This window comes from Pinus tabuliformis, chromosome 8 (assembly GCF_031772625.1).
Source record: "Pinus tabuliformis cultivar Carrire ecotype Pingquan chromosome 8, CPIR1, whole genome shotgun sequence".
NCBI lineage: Eukaryota > Viridiplantae > Streptophyta > Pinopsida > Pinales > Pinaceae > Pinus > Pinus tabuliformis.
In genome coordinates, this window is record NC_142294.1 from 137,333,724 (window position 1) to 137,353,148 (window position 19,425).

The 19,425-nt window shown below is 37.8% G+C and overlaps 1 pseudogene; it reads left to right on the forward strand.

The window, feature by feature from the left end:
• LOC149234490 (uncharacterized) overlaps window positions 1–19,425 on the forward strand; it is a 308,191-nt pseudogene that overhangs the window by 3,089 nt on the left and 285,677 nt on the right.

A 19,425-nucleotide genomic window follows, 5' to 3' on the forward strand; every position in this document is an offset into this window, starting at 1 on the left:
GGCGCTTGCTTCAGCCCATAAAGTGCTTTCTTCAATCTGCAAACCTTGTGTTCTTGGCCTTTCTTCTCATACCCTAGAGGCTGCTCAATGTAGACATCTTCCTTTAACACTCCATTTAGGAATGCTGATTTCACGTCCATTTGGTAGACTTTCCATTTGTTTTGTGCTGCTATGGACAGCACTGCTCTCACGGTTTCCATTCTTGCAACCGGTGCGAAAGTCTCCTCATAATCTCTCCCATACTGCTGCTTGTATCCCTTGACAACAAGCCTTGCCTTGTGCCTTTCAATTTTGCCTTCAGCATTGCATTTGGTCTTATAGACCCATTTGACTCCAATAACTTCTTTACCTTTTGGTAGCTCAACCAAATCCCATGTCTTGTTTCTTTCTATGGCATTCATCTCCTCATCCATAGCTTCTATCCATTTCTTATCTTTTATAGCATCTTCGAAATGAATAGGATCATTCACATGACAATACAAGGCAAATAGGGAATTCATTCCTTCATTATAAATGTCACTTAAGTTTCTGAACTTCTTACCTCTTTCACTTGGTGTGCAAGTGCTTGAAGATGCACTTGAATCTCCTCCTTGTGGTGTGCTTGGAGAAGCACTCTCATTTCTCCTTGAGGGTGTCACTTGCTGTCCTTGTGTTGGCGCCGCTGTTTGGGGATGCATTTCAGCCACCTCCTCATCATCTTCATCATGAGACAAACAATTTTTAACATTCACTGTTTTCTCTATGCTTCCATCCCAAGATTCCTCTTCAATGAACTGAACATCTCTGCTGACAAAAAACTTCTTGGTGGATGGGATATACAGCCTGTAAGCTTTGGATTCCTCACTGTATCCAATGAAGATACATTTCTCCCCTTTGCTGTCCAACTTCCTCCTTAGCTGATCTGGAATGTGTGCATAAGCCACACATCCAAAAACTTTCATGTGGGTGACTCCTTGCTTTCTCCCACTCCATGCTTCTTCCGGCACTTTGTTCATCACAGCTTTTGTAGGACACCTGTTCAAAATATATACAGCACAATTTACAGCTTCAGCCCAATAATCATTTGGCAAATGCTTTGCCTTCAACATGCTCCTTGCCATATCCATAATGGTCCTGTTCTTCCTTTCAGCAACTCCATTTTGCTGTGGGGTGTACCTTGCTGTAAACTGCTTGTGAATTCCACTTTCTCTGCAAAACCGTAGGAATTCCTTGGAGATATACTCACCTCCTCTGTCAGTTCTCAAAACTTTAATGTGCAGCCCGCTTTGGTTTTCCACAAATGCCTTGAAATTTTGGAATTTCTCAAACACTTCACTTTTGTTTTTAAGGAAATATACCCAAGTTTTTCTTGTAAAGTCATCAATGAATGTTAGGAAATATTGGCTGCTAGCTAAAGATGAACTTTGCATCGGTCCACATAAATCTGAGTGGACAATTTCTAAGGGTGCTTTTGCCCTTATGCTTTTCCCGCTTGGAAAACTTTCTCTGTGTTGTTTTCCCAATATGCAACCTTCACAAAGGCTGTCCGGTTTCTCTATCAACGGTAATCCTCTTACCATTCCTTTTCTGCTCAACAAGTTAAGACCTCCAAAGTTGAGATGTCCAAATCTCAAATGCCACAACCAATTTTCATCCTTTGGCACGCTTTGGAAAGCCTCTTGGGTGACTGCTGCAATTTCTTCTTTATTTTTCAGATCTGCTCTTAGTCTAAGAGGGAACATCCTGTTCCTTGTCATCTTCACTTCAGCAATGCATCTTTTGCTGGGTGCTATATCCATGATGGTGCATACATCATTCTCAAAGAAAACATTGTAACCCTTTTGAACAAGCTGTCCAATACTCAAGAGGTTACATCTCATTCCAGGAACATAATAGACATCTGCTATGGTTTTCTTTTCACCTTGCTTTGTAAATATTTTAACTTCTCCTTTACCCATAACAGAAATTTTGCTATCAGTCCCAAGTGTGACTTGTGACTTCACACTTTGATCTAAAGCAGAAAACAGGGCTAAGTTCCCTGTCATATGGTTGCTACAACCGGAATCTAGAAACCATATATCTTCACTATTTGTTTCAGCCATATTACAAGCTAACAGCACATTATCTTGGCTGACATTTTCTCTAGTAATATTTGCATTTGATCTATTACTCACATCATGCTGCTTCTTCCTACATTCACTGGCATAATGCCCATACTTTTTACAATAATAACATTGGACATTGGATTTTTCATACCTTTGTCCTTGAGCATGATGTTGTCCTCCTTGTTGGCTGTTGCCTTGACCTTGGTTCTGATTTGGATTGCAGCCTCTTCCTTGAGCATTTGCTGGACTGTTCCTTCCACCTCTGTTTTGGCTTCTGCCTCTTCCTCTCTTATTTCCTCTGCCTTGACCTCTTCCTCTTCCAAAGGACATCTGGGTCTTGAAGGCTTGCTCTAGAGATGAGTTTTCATTTCTACTCAACCTCTGTTCATGTGTAATCAGTGATGCATGAAGCTCATCAACTGAAAAGTTTGAGAGATCCTTTGTCTCTTCTATGGTGGTGACAATCACATGGAACCTTGAGGGTAAACACCTCAATAGTTTCTCCACAATCCTCCTTTCTTCAAGTGTCTCTCCATGAGATCTTATTTGTGTGACCAGGCCAATTACTTGAGTGAAGAATGAGTCAATATTGTCTGACTCTTTCATGTTCAGATTCTCAAAATCTTTCCTCAACAACTGTAGCTTTGCTGTCTTCACTCTCTCCATTCCTTGATAGGCTGTTTTAAGAGTTTGCCATGCATCTTTGGATGTCTTAGCTGCTGCTAACCTTGGAAACACGCTTCCATGCACTGCCTGATACAAGAAGAAAAGGGCTTTTGAGTCCTTCTTCTTGTGGCTCTTTAACAAATCTTTCTCTCCCTGAGTTAAAGCATTGAACTCATTTTCATCTGCTGGTTGTTCAAAACCATCCTCAACTATTTCCCATAAGTCTTGGGAAGCAAACAATGCTTTCATTGTTATTGCCCAATAATCATAATTTTTGCCATCAAATAATGGGAGCTGCATACCCATACTATTGCTGGTGCTGGTGCCAGCCATTCTTACAATACTTGACTATGTATTAAAAATCACTGGTAAATACCTTGGATTCTTTTGCTTGAGACTTCGCTCTGCTGGAGAAGATTTACTGCTGCAACAAACTCCTCCCTTCAGCTTCTTGAACACTTTCAAAGAGCCTAAGCCTGCTTTGATACCACTGTTGGGGATTTTTCTGTCAAAATCCCAAAAACACAATATAAAATCACACAGAGACAATGCTCTGTTTTTCTTTTTCTCTCCAGGATCTTGGCACAGGGAAGCTTTTAACAAATTGCTGTGAACAGAGTATTAAACACACATAAAAAAGGATTTATATTCATTTAAATAGAAACTGATACAAAATTCATCCTCTTCCACTCTGAGGGATTCACCAAAGAAAAACACAGTGCTACTCTATTCATTCAGTTCTGATTACATTCTACGCTACTGCGTATTGCTAACATTCATTCACTTGCGCTGCTGCGCTTCTACACACACACTCACTCTCTACAGACTACAACAACAACTTCAACAAAAAACAAAACTTGAATAAATTAATGAACGAGGATGGAGACCCATGTTGTGAACTGCTCGAGGCTGTCCTTCTTGTCCTCGGCTGAAAAGAGCATTAACTGTGGTCGCTGGAAATTCAATGTGCAGGAGCTTGAACGCAACCTGCTTCCTTCTCGGCCATGCTGTAAATTGAAAGCTTCTGCCTGCTATGCTGTACTGTTCCATGCTCACTTTAACTGCCTCCGCGCCAATTCTCTGTTTCTCCGTATATTTGAAAACATACATAAGTGCTGCAAAACACAAAAATTGCCTTTGGGTGGATTTCAATCATTATGCAGTTTGGCTTTGGAAACCCATCGGGTCCGATCCATCGGGTAGCGCACAAAATATGAAAAGCCATGCCCCATTGGTTTCCCCGATTGCGATATGCCGATCGCAATATCCGCCGATCCTTTACTTTTCTTCATATTTCGTTATATAACGAAAATACATTGAAAATGCTCTGAGCGCGGACTTGTAAGTTTATCAAAAACTATTTATAATGTTGTCGGGTCCGCTCCATCGCATCGCAACATTACTCATGTTAAAAGGTCCCGACCCCATGACATTGCCGATAGCGATGTGCCGATGCGATATCGGCGATCACTCATCGCACAATAACAAAACCACTTTGTAAGTCCTCCGCTGCGACTTCGCCGATGCAATATCGGCGATCGCTCATCGGCGATATTTCATATCGCTGCCGCTGCTTGCCTCCGATGCTCCAACCCGCCGATATGCCGATTTGCCGATACGCCGATACGATCTAGACCGTTGATCGGTTAGATCTGACGGCTGAGGTTAAAGCGGATCTTTAAGCCTGCAAATTTATTTTGAAGCGATTTTTTTTTTATCCTTGGTGAAACGCACGGTTTATTGTCCTCATGCTGCCGCATGGCTCAACTGTTGCACAGTTGAAATTATATTTTCAACAAGGTCCCTGTGGCACCGGAGCACACCGATCTGCAAGAATCATTGTGCGTGCTGGGCCTGGATGAGGGCAAGGAATTTCGTCGCTCGTACTCGACGGGGAATTCTCTGGTGACGCTGAGCAAGGAGTCAGATCAATTGGCCACGGAATGGTATATTTGCACGACAGGAGGGCTAAAACCAGGTCAGCGAAGGAATTGTAGCTTCAGTGCGCTCTCTCAGCCGGGCTCTCAAGGCCCGTCCACATCTGAAATCCGCCCCGGTCGCGTAAAGCAGGCTTCAATGATATGTACTGCCTCGTTCAGCCAAGCCACTGGTGAATCAGGGCGTCATTGGTATGAACGTGGGTTGAGATCAGAGCGATTGACCAAATCATGCATTTATCTCTCTTCCTCTTTCTCTCAAACGTCGTATTCGGAGCAAAGGACGGCAGCTTAATCCAGGAATCAAGAATCCTGTGCCGCTTCTCATCAGGAGCCGGCGGGGATCATGCAGGATGGGGGCTGCAAATAACTCGCTGAGCGGATGGTCTTTCAGGAGGGTTGTGGAGGAAAGCTCTTGTCTACTACCATAAATCTTCTTTATGCACAACTCTGCGTCATGCTTATCAATTAAACCTGTTTGCTATTTACATTCAGGATGGGGGCTACAAATAACTCGCTGACCGGTCGGTGTTTCACGAGGGCTGTGGAGGAAAACTCTTGTCTAGTGCCATTCTTTATGCACAACTCTGCGTCATGTTTATCAATGAAATCTATTTGCTATTTACATCAACTTTATTGAATGTTATTTTATATTTACACCAACTTTATTATTGAATGAGAGGCGTTTTACTCAAAGGTATATGAGGTGTTTTTATGGAATACTAAATAATATTTTTAATTTCATTATATATTGGAAAGTGTCTCTAAAAATCATATTATTTAACTCTTACCAATAAAAACTCAATACACCTTATCAATTTAAAAAACACTCTATTTTCACAAAATATTGTAGGTTTCTATTTTTTCATTAACGTTTTTTATACCCTTTTATATTTTTTCATTAATTTTGAACTCTATTTTTATACCTACCAATATAAAAATCCTTTACACCCTATAGATCCCCCAATATATTATGTCATATTTTTCTCAATATATATCTCCAAATATAAACCCACGTGGTATGGTATTGCTCCCTCAGTGAAAACCCCATGATTTAATGTTGGCTAAATAATTTATTTTTAATTACAATTTTGATTTTATGATCAACAACCAAATATTTAAGGATGACATTTTTAAAATTAATTTACTTAATTTATGCTCAACTTTTTACATTTATTTAATTATGAAAATGTTTTAACTTCATAATTTTGTACATTTTTTTATATTGAATATTTATGTTTATCGTAATAATTTATTTTTTATTTTTTATTCTATATCAATTTCTATGTGTATATTTAGAAAAATAATTAAGAGTTAGTTTAATTGGTTGAGTATTATAAGATGGAGTACCCATTACATAAAGACTTAACTATAAAAAGTCAAAAAACAAGGTAACAAACAATTTAACTTTTATAGATCTCCAAAATCAATAAACCACATACAAAAATTGAAAAATAATTTCTCATTTCTTTTCCTAAAACATTCCACTATGTGGGATGGTTGTCTTTCGAATTTTGATTTTTATTTCAGAATGACTCTCCATTCATATTGCTAGATTTTAGGCATCTTTCTTTTATATATATATATATACACACTTAACTTAGCCTTTTCTAAACATAGTTTTAGCTCTTTGACATGGAAAATGACCTATTGTTTTAGCTCTTAGCTCTTTGACATGGAAAATGACCTATTGAAAAGACAATTGCAAGGTCACTATTAAGCATGCCAATGTCTCTCTGTGTTAGCCGGAGCATGTGGACAGCAAGCAGCCAAACTTTGAATTCTACCAGAATCCATTTCACTTACATTTAATATTAACATTGGAGCTCAGGAGGATATATATACTTGTTTTCTTAATAAATATCCAATATAGGTTTCTTTATATTTCTTTATATACACAAATTATATACGTATTGAATGTCCGGTTTGTTTAAGCATATAATGTAGATGAGAAATAGATCCTTTATATATACCAATGATATAAGTATTGAATGTCCAGTTCGTTTAAGCATATAATGTAGATGAGTAATAGATCCTTTATATATACAAATTATATACGTATTGAATGTCACGTTTGTTTAAACATATATTATAGATGAGTTATAGAAAATGCACTAACATGTTGCATCCTTTGTATATGTTTAGAGATGAGCAATAAGAAATGCAACAACATACGGCACCTATTGCTTGTTAAAAAGGATGTGAACAAGATCGAATGATTCTGTTTCCAATGCACTCTCGTCCAAACGCTTCCCAATATGCAATCAAAATTCCAAAGACGTTAAGGTAAAATGGCAATCAGAATTCCCAATATGCAATCAGAAATCCAAAGACGTTACCAATCGCAATTACTGAAGGGTTGAACATGAGCTATATGAACGAAAGTTTTATATATATATATATATATTTATTAGATTTAGATGATTTTAAGACGATGTATTATTAAAGTTATTATAATTTTAATAAATTGAAGATTCTTCCATTTTTTTTATGGGAGGAAATTACTTTCTTACTCATATGATATGTACTTACCAAGAATCAAGATTGGGCTTGATTGTGGAGAAAACTCCATAGTTAAGCGAGCCAGAGGAGATCTGGGATGGGTGACCTCCCGGGAAGTCTTGGTTACCGGGTGCAAGCCCTAGAAGTGATGATTGATGCTATGTGATTCATTTCACTAGTTTCAATCCCACTTCTTCACCCCTGTGAGCATCACCCTATCATGGAAATGGTCATACTTGAATGAATTACTTACCGCAGTTGAATCCCAAAATGATATCTAATACCGCAGTTGAATCCCAAAATGATATCCAATATAATGCACTGCATAAACCCCCTAATACTTAAATTCAAAAAGAGTGAAGGGATCCTAATGCAATGAGTGCGAAGTGGACTATTCAAAAATCATGAGAAATGATATCTAATACCGCAGTTGAATCCCAAAATGATATCCAATATAATGCACTGCATAAACCCCCTAATACTTAAATTCAAAAAGAGTGAAGGGATCCTAATGCAATGAGTGCGAAGTGGACTATTCAAAAATCATGAGAAATTAGTTAGTTACGACTACCTATCATGGAAATGGTCATACGTGAATGACTTACTTAACGGAGTTGAATCCCAAAATGATATCTAATATAATGCACTGGGTAAACCCCCTAATTCTTAAATTCAAAAAGAGTGAAGGGATCTCTTCTTGAATGGTTCATGAGGCACAATATTTACTAAGGTTTTGCAAATGGGGTAGCAAGCTAAGTGGGTTTGAATGTGGGGAAAACTCCACAGTTAAGCGCGCTTGAGCCAGAGGCGATTTAGGATGGGTGACCTCCCAGGAAGTCCTCATTTCACTAGTTTCAATCCCACTTCTTTACCCCTGTAGCATCACCTCATGCAATGAGTGCTAAGTGGACTATTCAAAAATCATGAGAAATTAGTCAGTTAATGCACTGCGTAAACCCCCTAATACTTAAAAGATTTACACTTCAAGAAATTTAATATTTTTTAGTGTTTGGTAAATATGTGATTAAGATAGATCTATAGTGGTAATTTTTCATTGTTTGAATTGTATTTTTGAATAATTTATCATTATTAATATTTTATACTAAAATTTGAATGAGTTACACATTTTCCTCTTATTAAAAGTAAGTACATTATTTTACGTTTAATTATTTTTTCTTTTAGCATTGATATTAAAATTTGAATGAGTTACACATTTTCCTCTTATTAAAAGTAAGTACATTATTTTACGTTCAATTATTTTTTCTTTTAGCATTGAAATGTTTTACTAAGGTAAACATTACTTTCCAGCTTCTCCATGATTTTTAATTGTTTATTTATATAGCGATTTAATTTTTGTTATTTTGTTTTCGTTGACATTAGTCAAAATTATTTTTATTATTTTTTGATTTTTAATTATTTATTTATATCGTTATTTAATTTCTGTTATTTTGTTTTGGATATTAGCCAAAAAAAATAATATTATTTTTTGAGAACATGACATACAAATATCTTTTATGCTAAATTCTAAAATAAACCTCTAACCTCAATAATAATTGTTTAAATTCATTTATAGTATTTGTTTAAAACTATGTACATATACTTTGAAATATATACATAATAATAATTTAAAGAAAAACAATGGATTCAATTTGCATTCGGGCTAAGGTTATTATCTCTTTTTAAATTCATTTCAACGTAGGTTGTTAAAATTTTATGAAGTATATGAGATTAGTTACGGTAATTTTTAGTTTATATAGAAACAAGGGAGGCTGCGACGCAGCAAGTCCCTGCATCGAGTACAGTACAACAATTCTATCTCCAAGTCCAGGCAAGAGGGTCCTTCATGATTCGAGAGTAAAATATGTCAATCTGTGTGCACAATGACATCTGTCTCGTAAGAATGGAAAGGGTGGGATTAGTTTTGGGTTAAGTAAGCTGGCAAAGCCTGAGAAGGTACAGGGTACAAGCTGCCTTATTGTCAAACTGAACTCTGATTCGTGTATTCTATCAAACTGAGTACAATTCCTTGTGGAACAAAGAGTATTTGCTGAGCTCCAACATTGATATACATTGCAGCGTTGATATTGCATTGGCATTGCATCATTTTGATAGTGCAAACAAAGTTGTTGCAACTTTTTGGTAGAAGTATTACAAGCAGCGTTGAGTTGATTTTGCAAGGAGCATTGAGTTGGTATTACGAGCAAAATTGGTATTAAAATTGTAAGCACTGTTGGTGAGAGAGGAAAACATGTTATTATGAATGCACTTCTGAATTAAGGTCACTGGCACTGATTCTTTTGAAAAAGTGGCCTGAACATAACATGAAATAAGTATGAGTCATCCAAAACTCTATACAGCTAATAATCACTTATAACGATGTTTCCAAAAAAGAACTACAACAAAATGTGAACTAGATGCTGAGAAAGTGCTACTCCTGCATGCTAGGTTATATCAATGAGATCAGATTTGAAGATTGCTTTCACCAGACCTTAGAGAATTGAATATACATAGTTCATTACAGAGAACTATCTGCACATCAATGAAATTAGCTAATACACACAATTCACTCCATTAGAATTATTTGTTATCCAAGCAAAGTATAAATCAAGCACTGTTCTCTTAATAGCAATAAGTGTGAACTAGATGTTGAGAAAGTGCCACTCCTGCATGCTAGGTTATATCAATGAACGGTTCCAGCTTTAATCTACCTACAAATGCTCCAACATTGATATACATTGCAGCATTGATATTGCATTAGCATTGCATCGTTTTGATAGTGCAAACAAAGTTGGTTGCAACTTTTTGGTAGAAGTATTACAAGTAGCATTGAGTTGATTTCACTGGCACTGATTCTTTTGAAAGAGCAGCCTGAACATAACATGAAATAACACCAGTATTTCACAGAGAGCTTCCGATAAGCTAACATCAGGATCTAGGAATATATCTGCTTAAATTCAAGCACTTTTTTAAATGTGTAATCCTCTTCCTGAAGTAATGTAGTGTATCTTCAATTTTAAACCTGCAAGCATACAAGGCCTTTTTTTACAAGGAATAATATAAATTATTAGACCTACAGAATATCAACTATCTAACCTGCATTTAGAGGTGGAAAGAGAGAAGCTGCACCAGAAGCTACTGCAGCGTGTTGACCAACTTGAGGTTGAAATAGCTGCGGATCAAATTAAAATTTTATTCAAACAGGGCTAGTTACAAATTTAGATCAATAATTCACTAATGCACATTCAAAAAAGGGGGAAAACATGAAAAGAATATGAGATGATTATTTACTGGAGATGGAGTTAGAGCTCCATTTGAAGCTGCACAGGTGTGATCAGCAAACAATGTTCTGACATCGGTAATAGGATGAGGGTTTTTGCAAAGCCTATGCTGCCAATTGAGACTAAACAAAAGCACATGCACATAGAAATATATCAGGTTGTTGTTAGAAATTATATCTGAATGAAGGTGAAATCACTTACCAACAATAATGCTGATGGAATCTTTTCTAAATTTGCTGCTGCACCAAGAACAGGGCCAGTTGTATTTGCTGCACCAATGATCTTTGAAAATGAAGGCTGCATTTCAGAGATGCCAAATTAGGTTTTTGCCATTATTTAACAATGTTTCCAAAAAATAACTACAACAAAATGTGAACTAAATGCTGAGAAAGTGCCACTCCTACATGCTAGGTTATATCAATGAGATCAGATTTGAAGATTGCTTTCACCAGACCTTAGAGAATTGAATATACACAGTTCATTGCAGAGAACTATCCACACATCAATGAAATTAGCTAATACACACAATTCACTCCATTAGAATTATTTGTTATCCAAGTAAAGTATAAATCAAGCACTGTTCTCTTAATAGCAATAAGTGTGAACTAGATGCTGAGAAAGTGCCACTCCTGCATGCTAGGTTATATCAATGAACGGTTCCAGCTTTAATCTACCTACAAATGCTCCAACAATGATATACATTGCAGCGTTGATATTGCATTGGCATTGCATTGGAATGAGGTGCTTACATTAACTGTACTTATGCATGGAAAAGTACTCAGAATAGACAAAGGATCATGGGATTGCTATGTTGAGCTCTGTATGAACCCTACAAATTTGGCATTATCTTTTTTTTTCTACAATTGATAATCTTGGGCATTCCAAAGAGGATAAGTAGGAATTATCAAATTTAGAAATCAGTGCAATGAACCCTACAAATTTGGCATTATCTTTTTTTTTTCTACAATTGAGAATCTTGGGCATTCCAAAGAGGATAAGTAGGAATTATCGAATTTAGAAATCAGTCCACTGTAGCTAACTAATACAAGATTAATCACTAAGATGTTCACTTTCAAAATCGGGCAAATGGCGAGAAATGCACCGTCGCTCGGTCATACAAATTTGTGTGTTGGGTGAACAATTGTTCAATCTCATGTAATAGGCATTAGGTCCTGCCATCGATAGCAGGACTGGCTTAGATTAGATGCAGTAAATAGATTAGACAGTTTCCAGAAATAAAATTGATTTCTTTAATTTCAGAGCCTCCACTTTCTATCTGATTTATAAGGCTTGTTTGCACCATTTCACTAACACATAAGCCTCACATGAACAATGAGATTGATTCTAATTTAGCAGTTCCTTTTGTTACTATCATGGCTTCTAAGTGATGCTTCTCACAAGGACACGTACACATTCACAACAAAACCCCAATCCAAGATTGAAGAGCAAGATAATATATAGTTGAAATCGCATATTCAAGACACAATGAGAATGCTTACTTTCATCCATGAACTGATATGTTCCATGAGATGAAGCCAGGTTATTCTAATGGCAGCCCTATAGTGAATGCCAACTTTTGGCATTTATTTCCATTCATACAAAAACTATATAAAAAGGAGGAGAAAATGCGGATAGAAAGTTTCCAGGGATAATAAATGTGAACCCACCACACTCCCACTGTATATTATGCACAATGCAATGTATTAATGTAGTGTCAAGATGGAATTGGAAACGAGAAGGGAAACAGTTACAGAACAAAACATGAAACGGTTCTCCTGGTCAGGTTTCCAGTAACATACAATAAAAACAACTTAGACAGGATCATATATCAAATTGGAGATAAGGAAAATAGGCACTTCCAATGAAAAGAAGGCAGTAGATGCATATTAATTAATAATTATATTAGAGCTAAATGTTGTGCTAATCATCTGGTGATCTCATTATGTTTTTAATTCCTCCAAAATCATGCTAAATGAATATGGAAAGCCATACAAATCCTAACATTGAGACCACATGCACTTAATTCCATTGGCAGGGAACAACAAATATATGTGTAGCCTCAAAATTTGGCCTAGTCTTTTAAAATATTATAGCCAGGGATTTTCATAGGTCACAAGATCCCTTTTTTGAAAACCTAAAAATTGCTAATAAGCCCATATTACAAATACCCTGATTCAGTGAAACAATGGATGGTGAAGTGTGTGGCAAAAGATTTTGAGGATGCTTCAATTGACGCTCGTCCATGCCTTGAAATCTTGGAAAAGTAAACTGAAAACAACTCTACATAAGGTACCATTTCCCAGCCATGCAATCATTCATCATGATTACACTTGAATGAGGTTAGGGTTAGATTCTATAATTGGTAAAAATATCCCTCGAGTACTTAGCACGAGGCCAAGTTCTATGTATATGTGTAACCATATATCATTGTCAGATTTCAGGTGTAGTTGTTCTGATGAATCCAGTGGTTTACTTTGGGGCATGTCAGTTGCATTGCTTAGCAAATGAGTATCTTGAGTTTGAGTAGAGGATGAAGTAACAGACATATCCTTTCTCTGGACTGATACCTCGTTTGCTCCAGATGATGAAGATGAACCCAAAGGTTCAACATTATGAACTTCCGAAGAAACACTATCAGTTGGAGTGAAAAGTTGTTCTGATGAATCCAGTGGTTTACTTTGGGGCATGTCAGTTGCATTGCTTAGCAAATGAGTATCTTGAGTCTGAGTAGAGGATGAAGTAACAGACATATCCTTTTCTGAAGTTGATGTAAGGCGAGTTTGTGTTATGCCATGACCCCTTGTCAAAGAAACTGGAACTGCAGCACCATCATGAACAATAGGCCGTGAAAGCTCAGTGCTAGAAGCCCCGGAAGTTTCAAGCTTGGGAACAATGGACTGTGCATCCATCCCAAAGGAAACAATTTGTGCTGGTGATTGATGTACAAAATTAGATCTTTGGGGTGGAAATGAATTTTTTGGATGCGGATAAAAAGTAGATGAAGGATGGACATACGATCCTGTCTGTACAGGGTAAAAATTCATAGCGTGTGAAACACCTGGAGGACATGAGAGAATAAAGCCATTTGTTGCCATTCTCACTGACAAGGAAACAGATCCTGGAAGAGAAGTTGTGGCAGCATTATCCGACTCAGATTTCTTACCACTAGAATCAAACCTCAGCTCTTCATGAGTCTCTGGATGAGTAATCTTCACCGCCTTATTGGTACGGGCAGGAATATGGTGATTCATCACTGGAGACCTAAACTGTGTACCAGAAATCCCGCTTGGTAGGTTGGTCCCCATGGGAAGACTCATTTGAGTACCCAGATGATGGACTATCTGTGGTAGTTGTTGCGATGAAAACTGACCACCAATGGGATTAATATGTTGAGGCATACCATGTAGTGAAGGTGGCAGTATATGTGATTGAACATTCAAACGCTACCCTTGTTGCATCAGCACTTGCTGTGAATGCAAGGCAGGTGATGGTAATGTTGGTGGTGGTCGCGGAGGAGTACCCGACAATTGTTGTGAACTTGGTGCATACAGGACTTGAGACTCTAGTATTTGATTCTGTTGATAGGAGAAACAGGAGTGAAAAGATAATATGGAGAAGAATCAAGTAAAAGATGAAGGTTCAAGAATTACTGCAAATTTCTCAACATACTTGGCGATGTGCTTGTGGTTCAGCTGAAACAATAGGCAGTCTATTGAGAGAAACAACATTTGTATCCAAATTTTGGTTTATCTTCTAAACCTAAATCTATAATTAATAATTTAAATTGATTTGAGACTATGACTTTATATAGAGGATGGTGTGAGCAGCACTTTTATAGACCAGGAGACAGTACGAATTCTATAGTAGGCATGCTCTACTATTTTTACAATGCTCTTGTCTACAATGCAAAGAAGAGCAGGAACTTCAGAATTGTATTTGAAATGAAAGTTCAAGTTCAAAACTAACACAAATGTTTATGCTTTAATAGAATTGAGCCGGAGCCCCTTTTAAAAGAATTCTTCCAACAACAGAAGGAAATGTTGCGTTTAATCGAACAACAAGAATTCGTTCTTTAAGCTGCAATTAAAACATTTACAAAGGGATCAGCTCCAATTCAACATGATCACTTCATTGCAGAAACATGCTATGTTATCAGACCACGTGATGCACAAATGATTTGCTGCATTTTGACATATCGACGGCTTATAAAGCTCTGAAAAGTTGAAATGAAAGCCTTTGGCCAAAAGCAAATCTCGCTAATATTTTAACCTCCCTACTAATTCGACCGCAATATTGCTACAACAAAGTGAGTTTAGACCTCGATAAGTGCACAGTTAAAAAAGCATTAGTCAAATGAAAACCATTTCTCAGAAACCCAATAAATTCATCGAAGCAAAACCCTTATTCCCAAAAGGAATACAAAATGTAACCCTAAGTCTACCGACAAAACTCAAAAATCAACAGAATCATCTCAGAACAAATACATACCGAAGCCATCTTCAACAAGGTAGTTGAAGGTATGATTATCGCAATTGTATGTGAACTTGTTGTTGCTGGCGGGAAGCTTTTGCAGGCACTGAGCAGCAATACTTGTAAAATTGCCTTTGAATTCCGTGTACTCCGCAAGCACCACGGTGCCCCTCACCACAAAACTGTATATCAGAGATTGCTGCCCCATAATACCTTCGGATCTAAAGGTCCTTCACTGATATTAACCGTAGATAACACTATAAAAACCCAACCCTCGAAAAAATTAAGAGAACTTCAGGGATTTTGTGGAGAAAACTGATGAAACCACACCCGATTTAGTAAAGGAGGAAGAGGCCTTTTAGAAGAGAAGAAATCGCGTGTAAACCTGTTATGAGAAAGGAGGCAAGGAGTAGCATTAGAACGCTCAAACAATGAAAATATATGAAAAAGGGGAAAACAAAATTTTATAAACAATTTAATATATAATATAAATGTAAGTTTCAATTATTTATAATAACAACTTCGCTTACATGCATTTTGACAGATGTTGTCTTGCCCCTGACGCTTAGCTTGTACTTCAGCGAACGACCTCCCACTTCTTGAACTTCGAAAATGAGAAGCGAAGACGTGTGGAAGGTGACCCTAAACACGTTGATAGACGCTTGTCTAAAGCCACACCCTTGAAGCCTCAGTACCCGCAACGAAGGTGTCATCTGTTGCACCAGCCACCCCCATGGAGGCTCAGTATGCCACGAAGGTGTCATCAGCTGCAGCAATGTCAAAATAAAACCAGATGGGAGCGACATATGCTTCTGAAACCTCCTTTACCGTTGGAAGAAACGTTCTTGGTCTTTGTTTTTGTATGCTTTCATAATGCAGGTCAGTAGACGTGGGAATGAATTCATAGTGAACCCTGAGAAGGCATTTGTTTATGGAAATGAATTCATAGTGAACCCTGAGAAGGCATTTGTTTATGGATATTGGAAGGGAATGAAGGTTTATGTATATGGGAAAGCATTAGTTTTTGAGGACATTATAGTTTGGCCTTCTTGTTTGGATTTTTGAGGGTATTGAAAGAGTTCAGGGAGCCTCAGAAACTGATGAAAATGCCGAGAACAAGAAACAAAAGGTCGACCATGGCCCTTCTGACACTAATTATGAACATTCAGCATATTAAAAAATGAATGCAGTCGAATTTAGCGAGAATGGTCAAAATAGTAGGGTTTATCTAGAACCCTCTGAGTTTCTTTCAGTCATCAAGAATCTTGCTCTGATGAAGCCATAGCCCAAAGATGGTAAGCCTGTATGTGGGGGCTTTTCAGTTTTTATGATACGAATTCATGCAAGAATTCAATGTAATGCAGTATGAACATTGAATGATTTCCCCCCTGCCATAGCCAGATCTTTTCGAGGCTCTGCCTCTCTTCAGGTCGCAAGGTCGAAGCAGCAAGCAGGCCCAGGTCCGTTTCATTTCATCTCCCAGCCCGGGTTTATTCGAGCCATCCTAGCCAAGTTCCGAAGCCAGAAATCTAGCCAGCTGCGGCAGCAGTCGTGCGTTCATTATCTAGCCTACAAGCGATGCTGCTTCAGTCATGTGCCTCTAGTTACTGCCTGCTATGGACTCCAAACATATTTGACTGCTTATTTGACTGGATAAAGAAAAACCTGGTAAGCTTCTAGCTCTAGGTCTTATATATAATCTGAATATAGGGGATATGCAAGTGGGTCTGCTCGAATAGAGACCGGGTCTCGATCTAGGGAACAATAAAGGGAAACATACTTAGGGAAACCTGACTGTCAGCCCTTCAGCCCTTCCCGTTCAGAGAATCTTGGGACAATCTTTCCGTCAGACTGACATCAATGCAAAGGAAGGCAAGCCCAGCAAGGTAGGATCCTGTGACCTTAAGACATGCTTGCCTTATTGAGGGCCCTTCCCTTCCTTACAGCTCTTCTTACTGGTCTCCTTCTTACCGGTCCCCTTATTGCTACAGCCATAGATTCTTACCGTACTGCTGCAGCTATAGATGCTTACCGCACTGCTATGCGCCATTACCCTTGCTATGAGATGCTTACCACATTGCTATCCGCCATTGCCCTTGCTATGAGAAGACCTGGAAAATCACCTTGAACCCATGCCAATCCGCAAACCAGAGAAAACCATCCACCCAAATACGCCCAAATATGCCAGTACCACTGCCCACAAGAAAAGCCAAAAGGTAGGATCCTTGCGAAGTATGGTACCTCCCTGCACTGGACCTGCTTGCTAATAGCCTATAGCCTAGACCTGACCTGAATCGGAACTGAGGACTTGACCTGAATGGGAACTGAGGGTAGCGGAAAGAGGAAACCAAGAAGGAATGGGAACTGAGGGCAGCAGAAAGAGGAAACCAGTAAGGGAGGGTAGCAAAAGGGGAAAAAACACCTGCACCATGCACACCTGCACCAACGGACACCTACACCACCTGCATGCACACCTACACCTGCCAACCTGCAAATAAACGCTCAAACTATATGCTCAAACTATAATGCCAACCTGCAAATAAATGCTAAAACTACAAACTAATGTTAGCATTAATCTCAACAGTTTGACAACGATTAATAATGAACGAGTAAAACAAAACAAACGTATGGTCCAGCCTCTTCGGCCTCGGGAAGAGGCCAAATAAGATGGAAAACAAGGTTACTTTTCAAGACTTTGGTTACCCCGGCAATGGCAAACACCATCCCGAGGCCAAATAAGATGGCAAACAAGGTTACTTTTCAAGACTTTGGTTACCCCGGCAATGGCAAACACCGTCGCATTTGAAAACTTTGGTCACCCTCCAATAATCTGCGTAAATTAATAACATAGCGCTTCAAATTAATGCTATAGCATCGCATTTGGATTACTATAGTCCCTAGCCATTGCCAGATGGCAGGGACGAATAAGGTATTTAAGATCAAAAGGTATTCGAGATAAAATTGCTCTCCCTTTTGTTGGTATTTAGGTTGTCGGAAAAAAAATTAATAATACATATAGAGTTTATGTGGTAAATCTTTAACAATATGTAAGAGAAACATTCATGCGTTAGAGGAGAAAAATACAATTGTACTAACACCATAACCTTCTCATATATGGGCATACATAAAATGAAGAAGGAATCATTACAAAATTTTTAGTAAGTATCAGTTGGTTCATAAATAAACACGATTAGAATAGCTCTAACACTAGTTAGATTGGTAAAACAAATTTTACATTTTTTTTTCACAAAATTGTTGCTACGAAGAATTTTCAAGGAGGATCTCTCAGAAACTTTGAGGAATATTTCTCAAACTCGTATCATGACAAATTTCTCTCATCATCTGGCCTTCTTATGGAAAATTACAAAGGAGGGAGGGACAGTGCTCCTTACAACAAGATTGCCTCTGAGGGAAACACAATTGGGAAATAAAAGGCATTGAACCCATCTCTTTCTGGATTAAATCAATCGCATGCACATCGAGGGCTGCAATAATAAGTGAATCAAGCTAGCTTCCAAAAGTAGCTAAAAATAAAAAATATGAAGTTAGTTCTACTAAGGTAGGATAATTTATTCAGTACATTCATGAGTATGTGCTCATTGGTAAATTTCTAAGAATCTGTCCTACATAAAAGGCTCTATCTTGATGGATTCAAATCAAGTGGAAACCCAAGGGTTAGATTAAGATAAAATTGGGTGCCCATGGATTGTTTAAGATTTTGTTGCAAATCTTGAAGACTGAGACAAAGTGTTTGAAAATGATCCAAATTTCTTCAAATCTATTAGGTAATACCTTTTCTAGTGGACTAAAAGGTTCAATCCAGACAAAGAATACTTTACAACCACATCGCTATGGATTCACATGTATTAATTACCAAGAGAATTTTGGGAGGAGGAGACCCTAGCAGGAATTGACAATTCCCTTGGACAATATGTTAAATCATTTGAGGTAACCAAACAAGGTAGATATACAACCTATGCTCGCATTTCCATATATTTGAATATCTCAGAACGGTTGTTAGAATCCATCAATATTTACTTTCATGATGAGCTATGGAATCAGGCACTAGATTATGAGCATATTCCACTCATGTTTAGTAGGTAACTTGTAACAAGATTGTCTAATATTTAAGCAAGTCGAGAACCTAGAATCAACACCAACATAGACCAGGGATGATTCTAATATGGTAGATCAGGGTTAAAAAGTTCAGAAGCAACAACTCCAATGACCGAATTAGATCAAACACAAGGATGACACAGGAAATCGATTAGATCCACCGTCAAACCTATCGGCGATGGAAACAAAACTCTAAGTCAATCGAAAGACATGGAGATGGGAGATAAGGTGTGTTGAAAATGCAACAAGATAATGGAGCTTAGTGAAAAGAAGTCGCCTTCACTAAGTGGGCCTGTAGGCTATTTTTGGCGCAAAGTCTATTTTTAGACTATGTCTATTTTTAGACATATGGATCATGGTCTATGAGTTGCA